The sequence below is a fragment of the Natrix helvetica genome (assembly GCF_964273705.1).
Source record: "Natrix helvetica genome assembly, chromosome: 3".
NCBI lineage: Eukaryota > Metazoa > Chordata > Lepidosauria > Squamata > Natricidae > Natrix > Natrix helvetica.
In genome coordinates this window covers 125028106-125053869 of record NC_138549.1, presented here as the reverse complement: position 1 = coordinate 125053869, position 25764 = coordinate 125028106, and the positions used below count along the sequence as shown (strand labels likewise).

The following is a 25764-nucleotide window of genomic DNA, read 5'->3' as shown; positions in this document are numbered from 1 at the left end:
TACCTATTTCCCTGGCTCAACTGATAAGGAGGAGAGCCTGTGGCTTAGTGGCTAAGACTCCTGCCTAATATATAATACAGCCCAGGTTCAAATCCCAGTAAGGGTATGGCTAGCTGATGAGAGCTAATTAGCTCGAAATAGATCTATACTAGTCTTCCTTTATTTATTTATCAGTACAAATACAACACACACACACACACACACATATATATATATATCACGCACATACATATTTTTGTATAATATAATCATCAACAAAATTAATTTAAAAGTAATTATGTTTTTATTTCTGCAGTTTTCATTATAATAGAATTCTGTTTGTTTTAACATCAATTCCCAGGCATACAGTTTTCTGCACTCCTAGTGAAACGTATTAGCAATTCTCAAGATAAAACAATCTAGCAAAATTAGCTTCTTAGTTCCTTGCTATTTCTGGTTTATTAATCAATACATATACAGAATTTTAATTATATGAAATTTGAGGGTTCATATTCTAAAATTTGAATGAATCCTAGAACTAAGAAACCCAACTAAGAAACATTTCATCAGATTTACATTATACTGAAACAAAGCATAAATCGGGGTTGCTGGTTCAAAGACAATTTTTTGTAAGAAGGTGTAAACCATCTAAAGGGCACCTTATTCCCATCCTTTCTATTTTCACAGAGTTTGTAGACTTGGGATTAAATTTATATTGACAGAGCAAACATTTTACTGGCTTCCAATGAACTGTTAAGAAAGCAGGTTAGAAACCTTATGGCACCTTTGCTTTGCAAGATTAATCTAAAAACTGATGAAGCCATAATGTTTTTGGGAACAACCCATTGACTGGAATTAGTAGACGAGTTGGTTAGAAAAATGAGATCTGCCAGTATTTGTACATTTTAAAAGTAAATTGTATCTGCTCTGTGTATTTGGAAGCTGAGTACTAGATTTATAAGCTTCAGTATGGCCCATATCCCTTCAGCTTGCAGAAGGCAATACTATTAAATATGCAAATACATATTCACATATTATGCAAAATGCTCCTATGTAAAAATGGGACAGCTTGTGACAGAATCTGTTTTATAGTAGGGGAAAATTCAGACTGAAGTACAGTACACTTATTATTTCGGACTAAGGAAAATGAAGACAAGCTTGTATTATTTTTTTTCTAGAATTTTTCTAAAACATTTTCCTCTTTTTTAAAAATTCAGTTGTGATTGCATTGTGATTGAATGATATACCTGCTTAGAACAATATGCTGCATATTCCATAAGATGTTCCTGGATTCTTTGGTACACGAGAGACTGAAGATTTCTCAGGAAGACAGATTTAAGATATCAGGTAAGTAAATTGTCTTCCCCTACAGTAAGATTTAAGGGACATGGTGGCTCAGTGGCTAAGACGCTGAGCTTGTTGATCAGAAAGGTTGGCAGTTCGGAGGTTCGAATCCTTAGCTGCGTAACGGAGTGAGCTCCCGTTACTTGTCCCAGCTTCTACCAACCTAGCAGTTCAAAATGTAAAAATGTAAAGTAGAAAAATAGGAACCACCTTTGGTGGGAAGGTAACAGTGTTCTGTGCACCTTCGGCATTTAGTCATGCTGGCCACATGACCATGGAGATGTCTTTGGACAGCGCTGTACAGTATGTTCGGCTTTGAAATGGAGATGAGCACCATCCCCTAGAGTTAGCAATGACTAGCACATATGTGCGAAGGGAACCTTTACCTTCACTTTTACCTTATAGTAAGATTTACAGATGTGTTTGTCTTATTATAAGTGCAGGAGAAAAAAAACAAACTCCCTGAATCTCCAAATCCCCTAGTTAGGGTACTAAACTCCTCATTGGATACTACCCACTATGGAGGAATGGTGGGTGAAATTGACAGATATTGTTGAGATGCATAGCTTAGTGTCTTTGATTAGAGGAAAGGCACTGTATTTAATGGTGATTGGAAACCTCTTAATGAAAGCTTACATAAAAAATGTATTATGTATTATCTTTCTCTGTTTTTCTTCAGTTTTTCTTTTTTTTAACTTCTTGCTTTCTCTCCCCCCCCCCTTTATATTAGTTTGTTTTAGTTTTTAACCTTTTTTTAAAAAAAAACTTTCAGTAAAAGTCATATCTAAAAAAGGATGCTGGGCTCGTCTCAGATTCTTAGGGAGTTCCAATCTCCTCCAAACTGAAAAGTTTTCAAATGACCTTGGGTATATTTGGGTTTATTAAATGATAACATTATTTGGTTTAGGTTGGGCATGATGGGTTAATCCACTATTATGGTTTATTGGATTAGAATGACATGATCGGCACATATCATCTAAGTTGCCTCACAAATTAATTATAAAGATAAAATGGGATTTGAGGGAGAGTCATTCACATTATTTTATGTATTAAATGAAGGTCCAGGGTGGAAAATATAAACTTTATACATGTTCCTTTATTTAAGAATTGGTTTAAAAGAGCAATACATTTTTTTCTTTGTTACATCACTGCCCTTCTCCTTGTCAGTGCACTGAAACACAAGGTAACATGTAATTACAGTGCATTGGATTAAATGTACCATCTTGGACAAAGAAATAAGCTCTCCCAACAGGGCCCTGAGTCAATAGTAAGTAAAGAAGCAGGAGGAGAATGCATCAGTGTTTGACTTTGGTGTCACTCAGAGCTGTGGTAACATTGTGGTATTTGTCACAAGATGACATGGACATCTTTTGCCAAGCCCTATTGTCCTGGTTCTATTGTTAGGCCGTGTGAAGCAGAAAGCTCAAGTGACAGATAGTAGACAGCAGCATGATATTGTAGTACAGAGCTATATATGCATGTTGCCTTCCCTACATGCTGAGCTAAGGAAAGGAGGAACAGAGAGGGAGGAAGGGGGGAGGGAAGAAAGAACAAGAGGGGGGGGGGAAAGAAGGAAAGAAAGAGGGCAGAAAGGGAGGGAGGGAAGGAAGTAAAGAAGGAAGACAGGAAGTAACAAGGAGAGAGGGAAGGAGGAAGGAAGGTTTCTTACACCAGTTGCTTCTCACAAGGAAACTCAATGGGGAGGTCAACAGGAAGATAGAAGTTACTCCCACCCCTACTAATTTTTTCCCCAACCTGAAGTCATTCTGTTTCTCTGTTGAGGTAAGGAAATATCCTTATTTAGATTGGATGGCAGAGAAAGCTGAATTGTTTCCTGCAAAGTGAGGGTAATATAGGACATGATCCAGTACCAAGAAACATGGCGGAACAGATAACATTTCAGTTAGAAATAATTGCTCTGGGTGGTGAAAAAGCCACATCCAAAAAAAGGAGCCTCAAAGAAGCTACTGTGTTTGAGCCCAAACATTACTGATAGAAAATAATTATTGAGAAGGTTACTATAATGAACCATTAATACTATGCTCCTAGAGTACCAATTTCTTGAAAACATTCTTGCACCATTTGGAAATGCTTCTTTCCCAGCTAATAATAGAGATATAATTCCACTCTGTTGTTTCTATTTGATTTAATGAACAACTGATGCCAAAAAGGAGCTTTTTATTTTTGTTTATTGCATGCAAATGATTGCAGAAACCATTCTGAGGTATGCATTCATAAAGAAAAAGTAAAATCAGGTCAAGCCATACATTTCTCTGAGCCCTAGGAAGGAGCCAGTGGCAAGACAGTTCTGAAATCTTGCAAAACAAAAACAACTGCAGAGGTTCACCAGGTAATCAGAAGTCAACACTGATGAGAGAGAGAGAGAGAGAGAGAGAGAGAGAGAGAGAGAGAGAGAGAGAGAGAGAGAGAGAGAGAGAGAGAGAGAGAGAGAGATAAAAAAGAGAGGGGGGAGGGAGGGAAAGAAAGAAAGAAAAGTCTTAATACCTGAAGTCAAGATAATCTCAATGTATCTGCAAGTAGGTAAGAACTTTTGGTCAATGGAATCTATGAAAACATTTATGATCTGTGATTTTATACCCACCCTCCATTTTTTCTTCTTGTCTTGTCTCCTGTCAGTATTCCTAGACCTGACATTTTGCAGTTACTCCAAATTGCATTTTCCTCCCACCTTTCTGCAGAAAAAACAAATATTCCTTTCCGCAGAAGTAAAAAATAGAGAAGAACAAACAGAAATATAAGAAAGCTACAAGTGGAAAAATGATATCTGCACATACATATGTTATATCCTCTGTGACTGAAGCTCACAAAAATGCTCACCCAAAAATATATATTTGCATGATGGCTGGAATTTGCATTTCTCTAAGGAAGCTTTTGTGGGACCAAAAACTGTAATCGCTCAGGCTCTGCCACAATGAGACCCTATATTGGCTACTGTGTCAGGCCTGTAATTATATTCTTTTTAGGATCTTTGGCCTGCCACACTTTCTTATAATTTTCTATGCTGTTTCATTAGTGTAGTAGTTGGGAGGGGGGAATAGAAAGGAGTAGGATTGTAGAATGGATTGTTGACATTCTTTTGTAGAAGCCAAGGTCATCTTTTGTCTCCGCACATCGACACCTGGCCGGAAGAAGATGGGTGTACATGCCAGCGTGGAAGATGATGATTGGAACATGTGATGGATTTGTGGGTGTGGGGAGAGATCATGAACTTTCAACTGGTTGAACTTAGAGAATGTACTTCCAGAGTTGAAATTTCCATAGCAGTACTAACATGCCTGCGGAATAAATTGCACCTTAAAGGATGTTTTGCCTTGGACAATGATTTATTTCTGCATGGTATTTAGAACCCTAACATTATTTCAACTCTCTACTTTAAAATTTTTCACTAGCTCCCTCCCCCTATCAAGGGGGAAGGGCTGGTGATGAAAGATCTGGTGATGAGGTCTCGGCATTCTCAATGCTGACCGAGACAGCGTAAATATCAGCGAAGAATTAATGAGAAGCTTTTGGTGATAAGAAGAGGAGTACGGAACTTCAAAGGCAATGGAATGCTGTTTCCAGTTTAATTGCATCTGGAGGAATGCAGGAGGAGACGCGACAAGACGAAGGAAATCTCAGACGGACTTCTTCAGCAAAATTGTGAGTGCATGCTCCCCCTCCTTCCCCCCCAGCTTAGAAGCAAGATTGAAAAAAAAAAAAACACCCTTAGAACGGAGGTTTGGGCTCCTTCCAGACGGCAATAAATGAAATGGCATATCACCCTGCAACTAGATGGGAGAGAGATTCCCTTTCAAAATGGGAATTTCAAAGGAGGCAGGAAGAAGGAATTTTTCCAGCATCTGTCACTTGCAAGCCACCACAAATGGGGCTGCAACCAGTAAATGAAGCAAATTGGGCAGTAAATTGGGCTTTCCTCCCAGGACTTGGATGGAAAAGATGCTACTTACAAACTCCTTTGCCATCAGCATGGGGAAATGCTCCAAGCCAGCAGAGGGCACCTACTTGGCCCATAACTCCTCCAAGCCAGCAGGAGGGTCCTTGGCACGTAAAACCCCCTAGCCAGCCATCATTGGTTGAGCTGCAACCTGTGAAGCAGGCAACCCCGGGATGGGTCTTAACCCCAGGTCATGGATGGGAGGGATGCCAGTGGGCACCTGCCCTCCCTCAGCAGATGGCACCATGGCAGAAAGCTGGGCAGTGGCCAACCGAGGGATTGACCTCCCCACCGGTTCCAGTCTCCCCTGCAAGGCCCCAAAAGGTTCTTACCAGACCTTCCTACAGAGAAGAAATCTCCATGGAAGAAGGTATTATCAAAGGGAGGCCTGCGGGATGGATGGCGGGAAATTGTGCGCCTGTAAGGCCCCAAGTGGTTCTTACCCCACCTTCCTACAGAGTAGCAATCACCAACATGGAAGAAGGGATTACCAAAGCCAGGCCTGCAAGATGGGAAGCGGAACAAGGTGCATCTGCAATGCCCCAAAAGATTCTTACTCCCCCTTCCTACAGAGAAGCAATCTCCACCATGGAAGAAGGGTTTACCAAGGGGGCAGCTGCAAGTTGGAGAGCAAGGCAGTGTGATGAAACGGTTCCTGAGTTTAGAGATGTAACTAGGTTCCATTCCTCGTGGGGGCCAATTAAATGCCACCATTGTTGTCAACTTGGCCACAGAGCGTCAGAGTGTTTGGCTCCAGCCCCAATGCCACAAACGTGCGCACCAACCACCACGGCGGTAAAGAGAGGGTCCCAGATGCCACCACAGAAGAGTCATCTGGGCCAACAACCTCTGGAAGAGGATCCCCAACTTAAGGTGAGGAAGTGTCCTACCAAGGGGGAGGCCTCGGAAGAGGAAAAGGGCAGACAATCTCCGGAGGAGGATCCCCAACTTAAGGTGACAAAGAGTCCAACTAAGGGGGAGGCCTCGGAGGGGGAAAAGCCTAAACGACCTCTGGAAGAGGATCCCCAACTTCAGGTGGCGAAGAGTCCTACCAAGGGGGAGGCCTCGGAGGAGGGAATTGCCGAAGAACAAATGTGTGTACCAATTGCCACGGTGGTTAAGAGAGGGCCCCAGATGCCTGCACAGAAAAGTCATCTGGGCCAACAACCTCTGGAAGAGGATCCCCAACTTAAAGTGACGAAGTGTCCTACCAAGAGGGAGGCCTTGGAAGAGGAAAAGGGCAAACAATCTCCGGAGGAGGATCCCCAACTGAAGGTGACAAAGAGTCCAACTAAGGGGGAGGCCTCGGAGGGGGAAATGCCCAACCAACCTCTGGAAGAGAACCCCCAACTTCAGGTGATGAAGAGTCCTACCAAGGGGGAGGCCTCGGAGGAGGAACAAGGCCAGCCGTGGATGATTGAATCCAAGAGCCCAGAACCTACAGCACCTGCAGCAGAGAGCCCGAAACGGCCTTGGGAAGAGGTCGCAATGGACTTCATCATGGAACTCCCAGACAGCAGTGGGCATAAAGTAATTTGGACGGTTATTGATTTGGTTTCTAAGCAGGCACACTTCATTGCTTGCTCAGGATTGCCATCCGCAAATGAATTAGCGAAAATGGTTGTGAAACACATTTATCGCCTGCATGGAGTACCCAAGAAGATCATTTCAGACCGCGGAGTCCAGTTCATAGCCAAGTTCTGGAGAGAGGTCCTGAGATCTATTGGGTCCACACAAGAACTGAGCTCAGAGGTTCATCCCAGCATGAACGGTGCAGCAGAGGGAGCCAATGCGGTGGTGGAACAATACATCAGGTGTTTTGTGGACTATCAGCACGACAACTGGTCGGACTTGCTACCCTTCGCCGAAGTGGCGTACAACGATGCGGTCCACAGCAGCAGAGGATTAGCGGGTTTCCAGATTACCAGTGGCATGGGAGTTGTTGCCATGCCTGAGTTGCCTAGAGAACCTCCTTCTTTCATGTCGTTGAGTGAATGGATGGACGTGCTAAAGAAAGGATGGGAGAATACGAAGAAGGCTCTAGCAGTTGCGGCAGAAGCCTACCAGAAGCAAGATGATCAACGTCGCTCATTCCTAAACCCCTACCGTGTGGGGGACAATGTTTTTGTATCTACCAAATACATAAGATTAGAAATGCTTAGCAAGGAATTGGGTCCAAAATTTCTAGGTCCATTCCCAATAGTGAAGATAGTTAACTCAGTTACAGTTCAACTCAGTCTACCCAGAAGTCTAGGGGAAATTGACCCAGAATTTCATTGTAGTTTGTTGAAACCAGTAATTGGGTCTAACAGAAGAGCATCCACCCAAGCTCAATCTCCTCCTTTAGTGATGGAAGGGGAAACACAATCTGAGGTGGAAAAAATTGTAGATTTCAGGCTGAATAGGGGTTGCTTACAGTACTTAGTGCATTGGAAGGGTTACCCTTGGTCTGAAGCTAATTGGGTGAACAGTGGGAACCTAAAAGTAGAGAAGTTAGTAAAGCAATTCAATGGGAAGTTTTCCGAGAAGTCAAGGGGTTCCCCTGGGTGGAGAAGAGGTGGTTAATTTTGTTATGTTAACTGTTATGTTATTCTCTTTGCAGGAAACGTTTTTCTTTTGAGGAGAAGCCGCCTGTCAGGCCTGTAATTATATTCTTTTTAGGATCTTTGGCCTGCCACACTTTCTTATAATTTTCTATGCTGTTTCATTAGTGTAGTAGTTGGGAGGGGGGAATAGAAAGGAGTAGGATTGTAGAATGGATTGTTGACATTCTTTTGTAGAAGCCAAGGTCATCTTTTGTCTCCGCACATCGACACCTGGCCGGAAGAAGATGGGTGTACATGCCAGCGTGGAAGATGATGATTGGAACATGTGATGGATTTGTGGGTGTGGGGAGAGATCATGAACTTTCAACTGGTTGAACTTAGAGAATGTACTTCCAGAGTTGAAATTTCCATAGCAGTACTAACATGCCTGCGGAATAAATTGCACCTTAAAGGATGTTTTGCCTTGGACAATGATTTATTTCTGCATGGTATTTAGAACCCTATCATTGCATGATGGCTGGAATTTGCATTTCTCTAAGGAAGCTTTTGTGGGACCAAAAACTGTAATCGCTCAGGCTCTGCCACAATGAGACCCTATATTGGCTACTGTGTGAAAAGACAACATGACTTCCTCCCACACTTGTCGCTGCAGGGTTCACTTGGCTGGGTGTGGCTATATGGGAACAACTGGAGAAGAACAGTCTACACCCAAAGTGGTGTGAACAGGAGCAGGTTGCATTGTACATGACACAGGCTAGATGGTAGCTAGAAAAGAAGAGTCTCAAGAATGAAAATCCACTGTGATGTATTTAGTTAAATGCCTCATGTCACATTATCAGAAGAAAATAACATTAGCGTAATATGCAGGAAAAGAGGAAACTATTACTTTGTCCCATATACAGTAGATGTGTTTTTTTTCAAGATATCTGCTCCAGAGTAATTAATTGTGATTGTAGTAAACAGTTTCAGACCCCTGTTACTTCATGGCCGAAGTGCTTTCTCAGGCTAATTGCCATAGAATGCACCTTCTTTCCTCTGTAAGTTGCAAGTTGTTATTTTGGTTCCCATAAAAAATATAAATGCAAGTAGAAATATAGGGACCACCTTTGGTGGGAAGATAACAGCGTTCCATGGGCCGTCGGCGTTTAGTCATGCTGGCCACATGACCACGGAGACATCTTCGGACAATGCAGGCTCTTTGGCTTTGAAACGGAGATGAGCACTGCCCACTAGAATTGGGAACGACTAGCACATATATGTGAGGGGAACCTTTACTTTTTCCTAAAAAATATGAGTGATGGTGTGCTCACTTGAGGTTTGGATGTACAGAAAAGAGTGTATGCTCCCTGAAGCCTACTTACTTAACATGGTGGCTTATGTGACATTGAAGATGCTAGCTAGTCTTGCTTAAATCTCCCCACCTCTATTTCCCCCACACACTTTACAAAATTTTAGACTCCCATTATTACTACTGCTTTTATTACTTTTCTGGAATAAAATTAATGTCTGAATGATTTATCCAACACTTGTTCTGTATGTATACAGCTATAAGAATGAGAAAAGAAACACAATTCTCTTTTCTAATCTCTTGGAACAGAGGTGTCAAACTCATGTCATCACGGCAGGGTCACATCACATATCTCAACTTTTTTCCCCTTTGCTAAACTGGGCGTGGACGTGGCCAGTGCATGACACATCTGGCCTGTGGGCTGCGAGTTTGACACCCCTGTCTTGGAGCATATTGTCTTTTGCTGACAACCACTGTGTCAGTGAGAAAAATTTTAGACTCCCATTATTACTACTGCTGTGGAAACTATGAAATATAGTAGGGGAGCACGTAGGATGGTGTTTCTCTGCTCCTTTTGCCCTCCCCTTCTCAATAATCTTTCTCTTAAAGCTCTGGCCACAGACGTTTTGTGTCCCTTTGATTGTGATTTGTGGTATTTCCTCTCTGAACTACACTCACTCAGCTTCAAGGTTGACTCAGTCTTCCATCCTTCCAAGGTCGGTAAAATGAGGACCCAAATTGTTGGGGCAAATATGCTGACTCTGTAAAACCGCTTTGAGAGGGCTGTAAAACACTGTAACACTCTATATAAATAAAAGTGTTATTGCTATTGCTTTAGCATCACTGTGGAGGGAAACAAAGTGAGAGGCAAAGTGGTCTGGTTGCTGAAAGAGTAAATGGGGGATGTTTCAAACTACCATATTTTTCAGCGTATAAAATGCACCAGAGTGTAAGATTTTGAAGATGCAATTTAAAAAAAAAAAGTTTTCGCACTCTGCAGACCTCCCCCAAATGGCCCATTTTTCATGAAAACGGGCCCGTTTTTGTCAAAAAAAAAAGGGCATGCATAGCCTTTAGGAAGCTTATAGAGTGCTCCTGGAGGCTGGGGGGGGGGGAACAAACAAAAAAACAGCCAGTTTTTTGTTCATTTTTGCCTTCCGCAGCCCCCAGGAGGACTCTGGAAGCCTCCGAAAGGCTATGCATGGCCATTTTTGTAAAGAGGGTGGGGTTTAGGGAGGCCAAAAATTCTGTATTCAGGGTATAAGATGCACCCAGATTTTCACCCTCTTTTTTGAGGGGAAAAGGTGCATCTTATAGTCCGAAAAGTATGGTAAATTCTTTTTTACAGCACTTCTGAATAAGAGATTGCTGCTTGCTAGTTCACTGATAAATTACTCTGGAATCAGTTAGGCCTTCTACAGAAGAGGCCATATTATTGATTTATTCAAGAATGAGTGACTACTCCTGATGAAGAGAGGAGGATACAATTTCCTGCACCTACCCTATCAACCAGCTACTCTATTATCTTAATATTCAAGATCCAGCTGTACATGTGGTAGGTTAGGTAGGTGTAAGCCTAAGCATTCTTAGGCTTCTGAACTGAATCCCTAAAAACATGACCGTGTAATGCTCCAGAACTTCAGCATTATTACAATGTGTCAAGTCCCACATTGACTTTTGAAGTGCTTTGCAAATTCTTTGTAGCAAATTATTGTAATATCAGGATCACTGCTGAGAAGCCCCTTCTCCATGTGAAATAATTCTGCTAGGCAGCATCTTGAAGATGCAAACAGAAAGACATAATTTTTTGATCTGCCTTACTGCCAAATAGTAGACACAACACAATATTTTCACATGTATACATTTGGATTTGCAATTAGGCTTGTGTCCCCCTGTATTCAAGTTTTGTGTGGCACCTGAAAATGTTGCTAAATCTAGAGAGTATTTGGGGGTTCATAAAACCAAAGAGAATGCCTAGGAATAATTGTATTGCCATCTCACTACACCATAATGCAATTCCCTAGGCATTCAGAAATCCCTCAGCAGCAGACTATCCTAAATGTTACTGCATCTCTATGGAGAGGGTCAGCAAGTACTAATTTATGAGAAAGTGATTGTGACAATAGAGTAAATGATCTCTGCAAATTTTAACTACTTTGTCTCTACTCAGTAACAAAAAACACTCCCGAAACATGAACTTTTGTTATAACAATAGATCTTAGCTAATAAACTCTAAGTGTTGATGGTACATTTTATTCTACGTTACTCCCATGGCAAAGAAAACATTGTGGTACGTGCAACAATTAGTTTAATCAGATTTATATCCTAATAGATGTTTCTATATCCAATTTCATTTGTAGAGTCACGTAGTTTAAAAAAAAACACCCCATGATATTACTTGGATGTTTTCAAAAGATGGTTAGAGAAGTATCATATTAAAAATTATCCTGAGTGTAGGAAAGACTTTTTCCACCTCAATTTAGGTATTTTTGTGAAGTCTTATGAACAGAATACTTCACGATGAACAAGCTATCTTGGGACTGTATGTCTGTGGAGATTGTCAGTCATCCAGGTCATAGTCTCAAAGATTGCTATTTTCTTCCTCAAGGAAAAAGCAATCCATTTGTCATTTGAAAAAGCACCTAGCTTGTGTCTGATTCGATCTAGTTTTACTGTTACTGTTAACAGGATCACCTAACCTTTTGGAGGCATATGTAAGGGCTTTAATATCATCATTCATATGGTGCTTTAGCTTTAGTTTGGTAGGAAAAGGGAGGGAGTAATATTTGACTTTAGTAAGAGTACACATTGGAGCTCGATACATCAAAATGACGCTTGTTGGAAAGTTATTTGCTGTGGTTATTTGCATACATCATTCATAAAGGGAAACATAACAATATAGAGGGATAGTATATTGTACTTAGCTGCCACCCATCACAACTTCTGGCACATGTACAAACTGCTATAAACATCTTTTATGAGAGCATATGGGAAATGGGAGACTAAGTGATAGTAAATTTGAGGCGTCGCTAATCTTGCTTTTACTATTTAATCCAGGAAGCCAAGATGAGGATAACATTTATTGGGATTTGCCTTTTCTTCAACCTGGCAAAATTCCATGTGGAGCATTATTTATCTTTATCCATTATAGAGCCAGGTGGAATTGGTGGAATTTCAAGCTTGCATAATGAAGTGTGGTAAATAAGATATTGTGTCAATTTTCTGTCAATTTTAACATTGTCAAATTGTTCCTGCTAGACTTGCTACCTTTTCTGTATTGCAGAGATTACCAATGTATAAATGTTTACTTGAAAATAAGATCCAGTAAACGCAGTGCAATATATTTCCATATAATCCAATGTGAAAGCCCTCCCCATCCAAACTGGTAGAGGAGGCATGCTGCAGATCCCATCAGTCAAGGAATTTTGCGGGCAGGGTTCAGGAGAAGAGCTTTCTCTGCTCTGACTCCTGTCCTTTGGAACAGCTCATCCCCTAGGGCAGGGGTGTCCAAACTTGGGAACTTAAAGACTTGTGGACTTCAACTCCCAGAATTCCCCAGCCTGGCTGGGGAATTCTGGGAGTTGAAGTCCACAAGTCTTAAAGTTCCCAAGTTTGGACACCCCTGCCCTAGGGTGAGATCTGCACCCACCCTCCTGACCTTCTGTAAGGGCCTGAAAACCGGGCTTGGCCCTCAACAGGGAATGCCACGCTGGAGATGGTTGAATCCCACCTTACCCTCTGCACTCCCCTCTCTCCCCAAGTTTTTAGCTTAATTTGTAATTTTATTGCTATATATATTGTATTGTTTTATGCTTTTAATTCTATAAGCTTCCCAGAGTCGCCTTGTAGCGAGAGTGGTGGCAAATAAATTTAGTAAATAAATTAATATATACATACCCAAAATGTTTTGAGAAAGAAAATATTTCTATTCAATTAATATGGGTGTGTGTATGTGTGTGTACACACACACACACACACACACACACACTGATGGAAACTGGATACTGCATGTACCAACTTCTAGTCTCAAATGGATTGCAGGTAGTTCTTGATTTACAACCATTCATTTAATGGCTATTCAAAGTTACAATGGCACTGATAAAAGTGATTTACAACCTGTCTTCGTGCTTACAACCAGTGGTGGGATTCAAATCATTTAACAACCGGTTTTCTAATGCCCTAATGATTTCTTCCAACAACCAGTTCACCAAACTGCTCAGAAAGTTAATAACCGGTTCTCACGAAGTGGTGCGTCATGTCTGAATCCCACCACTGCTTACAACCATTGCAGCATCCTCACAGTCACTTGATTAAAATTCAGGTGCTTGACAACTATCGTGATTTATGATAGTTGCAGTGCCCCGTGGTCACATGCCCACTATTTGCACCCTTCCCAGTCAGCTTCCAATAGACAAAGTCAATGGAGGAAGCTGGGTTCCCTTAACAACTGCAGTATTCTTAACAATCATGGCAAAAATGGTTGTCAAATTGGGTGTGACTCATTTAACTGCCTTGTTTAGCAACAGAAATTCGGGTGCCAATTGTAAAATAAAGGACTACTTGTAATCATTAAAATGTGGAAATAATTTAATCCGTTCCTAGAAATGTTGGAAATTTGCAAATAAGCATTAAGAATACTTATCTTGGCTAAGTCGTATTGCTTGCATATTAAATTGTTGATTATCGGCAGTAATAAAGATAAAGCACTTGAACCAAACCTGTTTCAGTCTCTATTGAAGGAACGGTGTCTTTTTTTTTTATGGCGGCGACAACAGAATTGGACCTATGCACCATACAGAATTAATTCCATATGGAATTAATCACTTCCCATATTGGTTATCTCAAGTTAATATTTTCCGGTCTAGATCAGTGTTTCTTAATCTCAACAACTTTTAAGATGCGTGCATTTCAATTTCCAGAACTCATGCTGGCTGGAGAATTCTGGGAGTTAAAATCATACACCTTAAATTGCTGACATTGAGAAGCACTGCTTTAGGGAGCCTGTATAGTATATAATGAAATGAGAGGACATACATGGGCATTAAAATGAAAGCATACAGTAATCAACAGGAGGCTTTTGAGGAACCAATGGGATAGTTGTACAGGCTTTACACAAGGAAGGGCACCATCCAAACTCTGATTCTGCATTTGAAATCAGATTAATTTACTTTTACTTTACTTTACTTTTATTTAGATTTCTAGACCGCCCCCTCTCCCGAAAGGGACTCGGGGCGGTGTACAGTCAAATTAAAACACAAATACATAGGAATAAATATAAATATTTATACTTTTCACCCAAGACAATAAAGTTAAATCAGTCAAACCTAAATTTCAAGAATCATTTCAGCATAGTCCTTGCTTTATGAAACAATATTTAGAAAATCAAAGTTCTGTCTATGTTCAAAAATACATTTCTCAGCTACTTATACATAAAGCCGAAAACATATGCCTCCCTACTCTTACTGTTTTAAGCAACTTGAAGTCCCATCCTGAAGTCCTGTCTGAAGTTGCAATATTTCCTTTCAATGCAGATCATGCCAAAACTGTTTCCTTTTTGTCTCTATCTTCCAGTAATAACCAATGGGGGATAATGCAAATGAAGTTTACTTGTAATTACACATTACAGGGCCTGGAATGCTACCTTGGCCCAATGCAATCAAATGGCAGCTAGATCAACTATTGCTTACTTTAATGTGTTGAAACTATGATTAGCCTTAGAAGCCTGAGTAGTTCTGAGCCAAGTGAGTATCTGCTCAGAGTATGCTCAACAGTTGAATTTGTTTCTAGCCGTGCCAGTTTGGAAACACAATCAGACTTTGTGTCTAGATTGCTGCAATAGTTCTGCAAACTTTGATTAACAGTAACTGTTCAATAGTTTATCAAAAATCTTTACAGGAAATAAAAATAGAATATGTGGCATGTACAAAATGCAATAGTATGGAAGTTAAGCATAATCAAACACTAATTTCTGCTAGTCATAAAGCACTAAATTTATAAATATCTGCTTAAAAAGCTTTGTCTATCTTCATAATGGTTTATTTTCTCCTTCAGATCAGTGCATTTTGTGTGCAGTTAGAAAGGCCACCGTCTCAAGCAGAATTTTCTTAAGGCCTATTAATAAAGTTGCCAATTACACCCATGCTTTGGGAGCCAAGCTGTCTAAGTTTACACAATAGTTAAAGGCCACCACGCCTCCTTTAATTCTTGTCAGGAATATGCACTTATTTACACAGCATTATTCATTTCACCATTTATTAGGAAATCTTAGTAAAGAAATGGTTCTTCTCATGAAGTGAATAATTGAACTAGTGTTGATTATTCACATGAAAGTAATCCTCACGGAAATTGCAAGTGTTTCGTATAATTTTGTGCAATCCAAACCATGTGGCTCTACATATATGCTCTATATCCCAATAGACCTGGCTCAAAAATATTGATTCCCAAGGGTAATAGAGAAGGCTAAAATACTCAGATGGAACATGCTGGAGATGGAACTAGTAAAGGTCACTGGAAGCAAATTGGCATGCATTGTGAAGCCTGTCCCACATGTGTCCTAAACAAAATTATTGCTTACACGTGTAGCTGGGGAATGGGGGGGGGGGCTTATCACTAATGCTGAAATTATTTTCAAAGTAGTACTTGTGGCTTTCTGCATTACATGAGAATGTTCTTTTGATGTTTGATGCAAAATGCCAATCTGCCTTCACCAGTCATAAATAGAGCTGAGATAAATGGATCCACATTCTTTGGGGAAAAAAGGGAAGTTGGGGAAAAAAATTCAAAGTTGAGCACAAGATTTATACAGATTCTGACCTAGCAAAATGTATGTCTATAAATTACATGCTTGAATGTTGGTGCATAAAGGGAAATATTGGGAAATTACAGCCATCCCATGTACGTAAGCAGAATGTGAATGAACAGTTTCACATTAAATACATTTCAGATATTTCCTGTAAGAAATACTATATATAAATAAAGGCCAAGCAATGCCCATATGTTGTGAGTCACAGAGATGCAATCTAATACCAGGAAATAACACATCTTTCTGAAAAGATTCAAAGGTGATATATGTGCACAGATTACATAATACTGAATGATCCTCAATGATGTTAATACAGGTTACACGGTTATTATTCTTGTGGTTGATAATGAGGTTAGTTGAATCACAGGGTAATTGCTTCAGACAAATTAGTTCCTTTTTTGTACTCTCCTAACATGATCCCGCATTAACTTTTAGATGCAGGTAGATGACAAGAAATCAACGTCACATAAAAATATTATCTTGGCTACAAATCACCATCACAGCAAAAGCTTCTCCTAATTTTGACCTGGAAGATGTAGCTGCCTAGAGTTGCCTTTGGTGACTTGGAGAGTATGTAAGTTTAATAAATAAATAAAGAATATCTAAAGTACCCTTTCTTGTTTCTTCTGCTTTTGATCTCTCGGCCAAGCTGTAATAAAAGTGACAGCTGTTTCTTTAAGGCAGGGCATCCTACAAGTCCCAGAAATTATGGGATGCTTGCCTATGGTTTATTGGTTCCTCCTCAAGTTGCTGGTATACTTTTCAGTGCCACACTATCATTTATATCTAAAACAATTACGGTCTTTTAATATTGTTTCAATACATAATGCTCCGTTTAGGATTGTGTATGTATGTGGATTTCAACTTTTTGTTTTAAAATTCCAGATATCCTAAAACCCACTCATTTTGAGTCATGGACCTACCAACTCTGCCCCTGAAACCCAGAGATAAAAAAAGGTATGGCTCTTAACCTGTAGGAATTCACCCACCTTTGCTCTAAGGACGTCAAGTGAGCACTGGACAGAGATATAGGATCTTGGAAGGTGGTGATTTGGTATAACATAATTGGATTGCTCTGCTTAATGCAGTCATTAATAAAGGCATCCTAGAAGCCTGTGTTTATTTTGTGTAGTAGAATTCTTCCATCATTCCCTATCTTAAATTTCCACATTTAAAAGCACACCTCTATTTCCATTAATAAACTGTGATAAAGTTATCTTTGCTTAGACAGGGTTGATCTGGACTAGCTTTGATTTATGCAACTTGCTGCTGCTTCTAACCTTTTACTTATTGGCTCCAGTTAAGAATACTAGGGACTATATCTAAAACTCCTGTATATGGTTTGAACCAGTTCTTTGTGATAAAAATGGCCAGAGTTTTGCAATTTAAAAGTTTACATCATGAAGCATGTATGTATAATTATTCTTCCATTTTCTTTGGCTTTCTGGTCTTCTACCCAGTGTTCTCTAGCTAGATTGGATACCAACTCCCATGTTCCTAGTCAATATTGTTATTGTTGGTCATTAGCTATGTTGGCTAGAGATGGAAGGAATGTGTTCAACAGAACAGGAAGGCATTAGATTTGGAGTGTTTATTGCCTATAGTGAGGTTGACCTTTAAGAACTGAGAATTATGAGATATAAACATCTTTCCATTGTAGAGGACATAAATATGTCGAAGTGATGTCCCGGTGCTTGGAAGCCGTCGGGGTCTGGATGGGGGACAACAGACTTAAACTCAACCCCTCCAAGACCGAGTGGCTGTGGCTACCGGCACCTCGGTTCAGCCAGCTGATTCCATCGCTGGCCATAGGGGGCGAACAATTGCCCCCTGTGGAACGGGCGCGCAATTTGGGCGTCCTCCTTGATGCCCGGCTGTCAATGGATGACCATGTGGCAGCCGTGGTGAGGGGGGCGTTCCACCAGGTTCGCCTGGTGCGCCAATTGCGCCCCCTACTGGACCGGGATGCCCTACGCACGGTCACTCATGCGCTGGTGACGTCCCGCCTGGATTACTGCAACGCTCTCTACATGGGGCTGCCCTTGGGACGCGCCCGGAGACTGCAGTTAGTTCAGAACGCAGCCGCGCGGGCTGTGATGGGGAGTACGAGGTACTCCCACGTAACACCTCTCCTGCGCGAGCTGCACTGGCTACCTGTGGTTTTTCGGGTGTGTTTCAAGGTGCTGATTACCATCTTTAAAGCGCTCCATGGCACGGGACCTAGTTACTTGCGGGATCGCATCGTCCCACATACATCCCTGCGGCCAATTCGCTCACACAGGGAGGGACTTCTCCTGGTGCCGTCCACTAGGCAATGCCAACGGGCGACACCAAGGAGTAGGGCCTTCTCTGTGATGGGCCCAACCCTCTGGAATGACCTCCCCCCCGACATTAGAACCACTTCTGACCTCCGCTCCTTCCGGCAAAAATTGAAGACTCACCTGTTCCGATTAGCAGGCCTGGCATAATTACAATCTGTCCCTCCTGGCAAATGTATTATTATCTGGCTATCTTAGGGGTTTTTTAATTTGTTGTGTCTGTTTTAGGGATTTAAAACTTATATTTATATTAGCTTTGTACAGTTCTTTTAATTGCATTTTAACCTCCTCCAAACTGTACATATTTCACTTTTTTATTGTATTTTGTGATATTCTCTATGGACTGTACACCGCCCCGAGTCCCTTCTGGGAGAGGGGGCAGTCTAGAAGCACCAAATATAAATAATAAATAAATAAATAAATAAATAAATAAATAAATAAATAAATAAATAAATAAATAAATAAATAAATAAATAAATAAATAAATAAATAAATAAATAAATAAATAAATATATCTCTTGAGCTTAAGATGGACGTACTGAGAATGAAAAGAAAAAAAAAACAGTATAAGAATAGTCTATTTTGGCTTTTGTGTAATCTGGAGTGGAGGATAAACATGAAATTGCCACAATGAGTTAGAGGATGTTGTGGAGCTGAGCTGGGGTGATGGCTCATGTGCCCTGAAAGAGGGCTCTGCATGCCACTTTTGGCCCGCATGCCATAGGTTCGCCATCACAGCTCTGGAGGCTATGAAGGTCTGGGTGAATAAACATAAATTGGAGCTTAATCCCAGATGTCTTCTGCCACCGTTGTTCTAGACATATTTTCAGTCTCATTTATTAGAGTTCCTTAAACCAAAGAGCACTCTGTGATCATCATTATCAGCGGAGAAGAAGCTGTTTGGAAGCAAACCAAAATTTTTTGGAACCTCTTCTGTAGGTGTGGCCTGCTTTGTGGGAGTGGCTTGCTGGCCACGTGACTGGGTGGGAGTGGCTTGCCAGCCATGTGACCGGGTGGGAGTGGCTTGCCAGCCATGTGACCGGGTGGGAGTGGCTTGGCAGTCATGTGACTGGATGGGAGTGGCCAAGACAACGTCACTGAGTTCTTTGCCCCAATGGATATAAAAAAGGAAATTTATTATTTTGTGTACTTACTACTTAAATAAGATTAAAATAAGTACACAAAACAATAAAAGAGCTACTTACAGAAGGAAGATGACTGTCCTTGCCAGTCTTCAATATCACTGACTCCAATGAATAGCCTGAACAAAGAAGAGACACAGAAATGAACTTTCATTGCATGCACTGCATTAGGATGAAACCAGCACACAAAATAATAGAAAAGGAAGATTATTGTCCTTTTGTGTGTTGAAGTCACCCACTGACCACCTTGCTCCAATGAATGGCCTGCACAAAGAGATACAGAAAGGAAGACTTTAATTGCTTGCACTACTATATTAAGGATGAAACCAGCACACAAAGTAATAAAATAGCTACTCACATAGGAAAGATGACTGTCCTAGCGGTCATACTCTGTTGCCTCTTCATCCTGTTAAATAATACTAACTGCAAAAGAAATAAAACAATATTGGACTTGTGGTTGTAAGCTGAGGACTATACAGAAGGGACCTCTGTTTTCACCCTGTCTTTTCATGAAGGATGTTCCCCAACAAACAGGAAAGATATAGTTTTTCATCTAAGAAGTTAGATCAAGAATGAATGTAGAATGTAGATTCACAGAGCAATACAGATTCACAGAGCAATACATATTTCTTTTTCTGAAATGTATTCCTCAGTTCAAAAAACAGGAATATATGAATTAGGTTCAGTACTTAGGACACACCAAGTAGCTCTTCAAGAGTTAGTGGCGTCATGGTTAGAAGCAATGGTAAAGCAAGATATGGATTTAAAACCAGTAATATTTGGTTGGGCATTTCAAAGGGAATACAATACATATTTAATTTTACACATGTTAACATCTGCTGGAATTGTGTTTGCACAACAGTGGAAAAACATGAAAATGAATAAATATTAGAATGTGCAGAAATGAATAAATTTACAATTAAAATCAAAAAGGCTTCGAATACTTTTTCATGTGAGATTTGTTTTATCAATTGCTAACTAACAGAAATAGAAATTAGAAATCTAAAAGTATGAAGCATACATCAATTTTGTAAGGAAAGGTCACTAAAATGTATAAGGAAATATTATTAGTACTTGATCATTATTAATGTGTAGATAACTGTGGGACATTACACACACACACACACACACAGACACACAAACACACACACACAAACTATGACAGTGCCAGGAAAACACCAAAAAATAACAATCCCCCCCCCCCCCAAGACTGCAGACGAAACCAGTTTTTTTCCCTTACCCTAAGGACAGGAAAGACAAAGCCACTGGAATAAAAACCATCAAGACATTGTGGGAAATTATAAAGGACCGTGCCAGGAAGCTCACAGAAACAGCAACCACCTCACAATTACCCAAACAACCAGGTATTACACAGAAACACACAAAATCTGGCAAGGCTGCCTTGCACCAACCTGGCCTGCCCATAGAAAAGCAGCCACTTTGAGACATAAACCATGCACCAACCTGCACACTTAAAAGCAACATATTGCATCACAAATAAAACATTTGCAAAAAGGAATAACATTTCTTGTAATAAACATATTCTACAAACAATAAATAAATAAAAATTCCCTAAAAATAATTTTAAAAAATTATATAAGTAATTAAAAAATTGCTTAAAAACCATTAAAAATATTCTATACACAATAACTTACAATGAAACCATTTAAAAATATTCTATACACAATAAATTACATTAAACCATTTAAAAATATTCTATACACAATACTTTTAAATATATTGAGTATAGAATTTTTAAATGGTTTATTTTAATTTATTGTTGATATAATATTATTTTAAAATAGTCTAACACAATTAAAAAAAAGATTCTACCAACAATAATTTAAAATGAAACCATTAAAATATTCTATACACAATAAATTTCAATAAAACCATTTAAAATATTCTATACACAATACTTCTAAAATAAAATGATTAAAAAAATTCTATACACAATACTTCTAAAATAAAACGATTAAAAAAATTCTATACACAATAAATAAAATATTCTTTTAAAAAACATTAAAAGCATAAAAGAAAAAAAAATGGGTCACTTACCAGAAGGGAGAATCATCAGCTCTCCAATGCGATGGATGCAGCAGGGAGCAGGAAGGCAATGAGGCAGTGGGTAAGCTGGACTGAAGAGACAAGGGACAACCGGGTTAGCTAGGCCCACCACCTGGCAGGCTTAGCCAGCCAGGCGAGGCTGGAGACGGGTGGGGTGGGGAACAGGAAACCCCCTTTTGGCCATGTGGAGTATTCCAGCTTGTGGCTTTCATGAGGCAAGGCCTGAAGGCCTTCCCTTGTGAAAGCCATGAGCTGGCATAAGCTAGCCTCCTGCCCCTGCCCCGCCCCTGCCCCCCTTCATGCTTAGTTGCTTACCTGAGGGAAGCAGCAAACTGCTGGAAGGTGAAGCGAAGTGAAATGAAACGAAGAGAGGACCCAATCAGCAAGCGCTTTTAAACGGGTATTATAGGCGGGCTGGGCTAGTTTAGTGCGGATGGGTGGGGGAGTGAGTGAGCTGTGACGGAACAGGCAGGGCGAGTGAGCGACAGGGCCGGGGCAGGCGTTCCAGAACTTACTTCCGAGTCCACCAGTGGAACCTCTTCTAACTGGTTCGGTAGATTTGATGAACCGGTTCTATTGAACCGGTGCGAACCAGTAGGAACCCACCTCTGAAACAAACTATCCCACACCTGGTCTCCTTTAATTCGAAAGGGTGACCAGATATATGGTGGGACTAATATAGAATTAAATCTATATTTATATTTAGATCCATAATCATGATTTAACCACACAAAATCAAGAATAAAAGCTTTGTGTCTTGCATTCACTTTTTGATACAATGTGAATAGAGACCATATTTAATGACAAAGAATGAAAATAAAAATAAAGTAAAAGAACTGAGGACAGAGATAAGTTTACATTGGTGTGGACAAATGCTGAAGCAAAGAAAGTCTATAATCTAAATAAGATGCAATTAACTTCAACGCAACAGCCAGTGGATTAAAGGGACGAGATAAATGGCACACTAGTGTAAACTGAAAGAGAAAAATAATAATAAAATATAACATTTAGGTTCTTAGCCAGCTGCAAAGACTAAAATATTATATTGGGTTGGTTTTTGTTATACAATTTTTGTTGTACACTAAACTAACAAGTTCATAAATTAACTTTTTTTGTTTTTGTTGGAAAGGACAACTCAGAATGAATGGGCAGATGGAAGTGGGCTAATTTAATTTAACAACCTTAGACTTGTAAGCAGGTAGGTGAGATTCACATAGATAGAAATCATGTTTTACTATTTGTGAAGCGACTTGCATGATCAATAGATAAGCTATTAGTATAGACAGGATAAAGGGGGGAACCAATTGCAATGCATGAAGAAAAGTTGTTTTGCGGTAAATATAACTGGAAGAAGGGACATGGTGGCTTAGTGGCTAAGGCGCTGAGTTTGTCAATCAGAAAGGTCGGCAGTTTGGCAGTTCGAATCCCTAGCACCACGTAACGGAGTGAGCTCCCATTACTTGTCTCAGCTTCTGCCAACCTAGCAGTTAGAAAGCACATAAAAAATGCAAGTAGAAAAATGGGGACCACCTTGGTGGGAAGCAGTGACGTGCGGTGAGGTTTAGGGCTGATGAGGCTGGTGACATCATCAGGAAGGCGGGGAATGGGACTACGTGTGCTGGAGGCTGAGGCTGCCTCAGCTTCCAGCACACGTGATTCCATTCCCCACCTTCCTGAGCGTACTCTGGCGGCTCGCGCTCCGCAGTCCTCGAAAGCGAGTCCAGCAGAGGCAGGAAGGTTCTCGTCGTTCCCCAGTTGCTTTTGTGGCTTCGTCATCCGGGAGCGCCGGCAACATTTCTGTCTCCGCAGCTCCCGGCCGCGGCCAGACGGATGTAGCCAGAGCGGCGCCAAGGTGGTCCGGGCGGACAAAAGAGCGAGCGAGCGAGCGATGGAGGTCCTTGGTCGTTCGCCCGCCGGACTGCTTCAGCGCCACTCTGGCTACCTCTGTCCGTCCGCGCCTGCGAGCTGTGGAGGCAGAAATGTTGTCGGCGCTCCCGGATGACGAAGCCACAAAAGCGACTGGGGAACGACGACAGGCAGGAAGGCTCTTTCGTCCGCCTGAACTGCCTCGGCGCTGCTCTGGCTACATCCGTCCAGCTGCGGCCAGGAGCTGCGGAGGCAGAAATGTTGCTGGCGCTCCCGGATGACGAAGCCACAAAAGTGACTGGGGAACGTCCCCCAGTTGCTTTCGTGGCTTCGTCATCCAGGAGCGCCGACAAAATTTCTGCCTCCACAGCTCCCGGCCACGGCCGGGCGGATGTATATAATATTATAATATTATATATATATATATAGTATATAATATTATATACTATTATTTCATGAAGAGAGGTGAGGCTCTGCTTCCCTTGCCTCCCCTGACTGCACATCCCTGGTGGGAAGCAGGGGTGGGTCCAGCTTCTGTTGCTGACAGTTTGCTCAGGGACGCACTTTGTGCACACGCTTGATACATGCATGCATGCTTGATGCATGCAATGCACGCATACACAGTAATACAAAAATTGCTTGCGCGCATGCACAGAAGCAAAAAAACAAGATGACGGCACCTACGAACCACCAATAGAACCGGTTCAGTGCATGGCTGGCCAAGTTACTACCTACTCATCCAAACTGGTCCAAACTGGTAGGAACCCACCTCTCATGGGAAGATAACAGTGTTCCATGAGCCTTCGGCATTTAGCCATGCCAGTCACATGATCACGGAGATGTCTTTGGACAGCGCTGGCTTTTTAGCTTTGAAACAAAGATGAGCACTACCCTCTGCAATAGAGTTGGGAACGACGAGCACATATGTGAAAGGGGAACCTTTACCTATAACTGGAAGAAGAATCTGCTTCTTTCAAACACAGAGTTAATGAAAAGTTTCCTGACTTTAGTGTGCTGAAGCCTGCTGGTGTATTATGTCCTGCCATAGGTCTTAAAAGCCTGTCTAAGATTAAAAAAGCATTTCTCAAAATGAGAAAAGAAAAAAGCCACCCGCAAATTAGAAAAATGGTTCTACTGGATAAGATAACATTGATGAATTTTAAAAGGCTCCTTTAAGTTTTTGATAACACGGGAATGTACATACACTGCTTGTGCCACTGATGGTGAAACCCTAATGTGCAGGCATCCTTTATGTTTAGTAGCAAAACAGTCTTTTGATTGTGTGCTTATCAATGTGGTGGGTTTTCATTGCAAAGATTACTAGTGAAGAAAGTGAGGACCTTTTCCCCTAATTCAGCCATGACCTGACCTATTGATGGGAAAGGAGTGTTTCTGTTCTAAATATTGGTCTCCTAAGTCCTGCTTTAATGTTCCAAGACAAACAATGGCCATTTCCTCTATGATAAACATGCAGCCTTTAATTAGTGGCATATTGGCATTTCCATAGTCAGAGATCTACCTCATGGCTGTAAAAGATGCATCTCTGCTTGATGTTTGGAAGAGTAAGTGTAAATGCAAAAAGGGCATGATGATATAGTTATGGATTCGTTTTTCGGGGGTGCTTGGGAAGGTGTCCAACGAAAGGGTACAAAAACTGACAATTGCAGGGCACCTTTTAACCAGTCAGGAGCACGATTTCTACTGTTCAGCAAGCATTGAGAAATGTAGGTGTGAAAAGATATTGCATAGTTTTTAATTTAGTGAATAAGGTGTGATCGCATGAATATGGTGTAGAACAATGGTTCTCAACCTTCCCAAAGCCGCGACCCTTTAATACAGTTCCTCATGTTATGGTGACCCCCAACCATAAAATTATTTTCGTTGCTACTTCATAACTGTAATTTTGCTACTGTTATGAATCGTAATGTAAAATACCTGATATGCAGGATGTATTTTCATTATTACAAATTGAACATAATTAAAGCATAGTGATTAATTACAAAAACAATATGTAATTATATATTGTGAAATGGATTGCTAATGAAAATAATATATATAATATAACCTCTAACCTTGTTACAAAAAGTCCATGAAACATTTCAGTTGGTAACAAAATAAAAATAAAACGGAGAAGAAAGACAGTTTAAAAAATGTGTCAAAGAGAAATACAATACAATACAATACAATACAATAGTAGAGTTGGAAGGGACCTTGGAGGTCTTCTAGTCCAACCCCCTGCCTAGGCAGGAAACCCTATACCGTTTCAGACAAATAGCTATCCAACATCTTCTTAAAGACTTCCAGTGTTGGGGCATTCACAACTTCTGGAGGCAAGCTGTTCCAGTGATTAATTGTTCTAACTGTCAGGAAATTTCTCCTCAGTTCTAAGTTACTTCTCTCCTTGATTAGTTTCCACCCATTGCTTCTTGTTCTACCCTCAGGTGCCTTGGAGAATAG

At 40.8% G+C, this 25764-nt stretch overlaps 1 protein-coding gene across 3 annotated transcripts in view; it reads left to right on the top strand.

Moving 5' to 3' along the window:
- Positions 1-884: 884 nt before the first annotated feature.
- SPDEF (SAM pointed domain containing ETS transcription factor) overlaps positions 885-25764 on the top strand; it is a gene marked incomplete at its 5' end in the record, with an annotated part of 53785 nt that continues 28905 nt past the window's right edge. Inside the window, 3 exons of one of the 3 annotated variants that reach the window (XM_081949392.1) lie at positions 885-1326; positions 16350-16488; positions 16800-16871. Of the gene's footprint in view, positions 1327-11841; positions 12310-16314; positions 16489-16799; positions 16872-25764 lie in introns of those variants that run through there. The other 2 variants (XM_081949393.1, XM_081949394.1) reach the window with 2 other exon arrangements.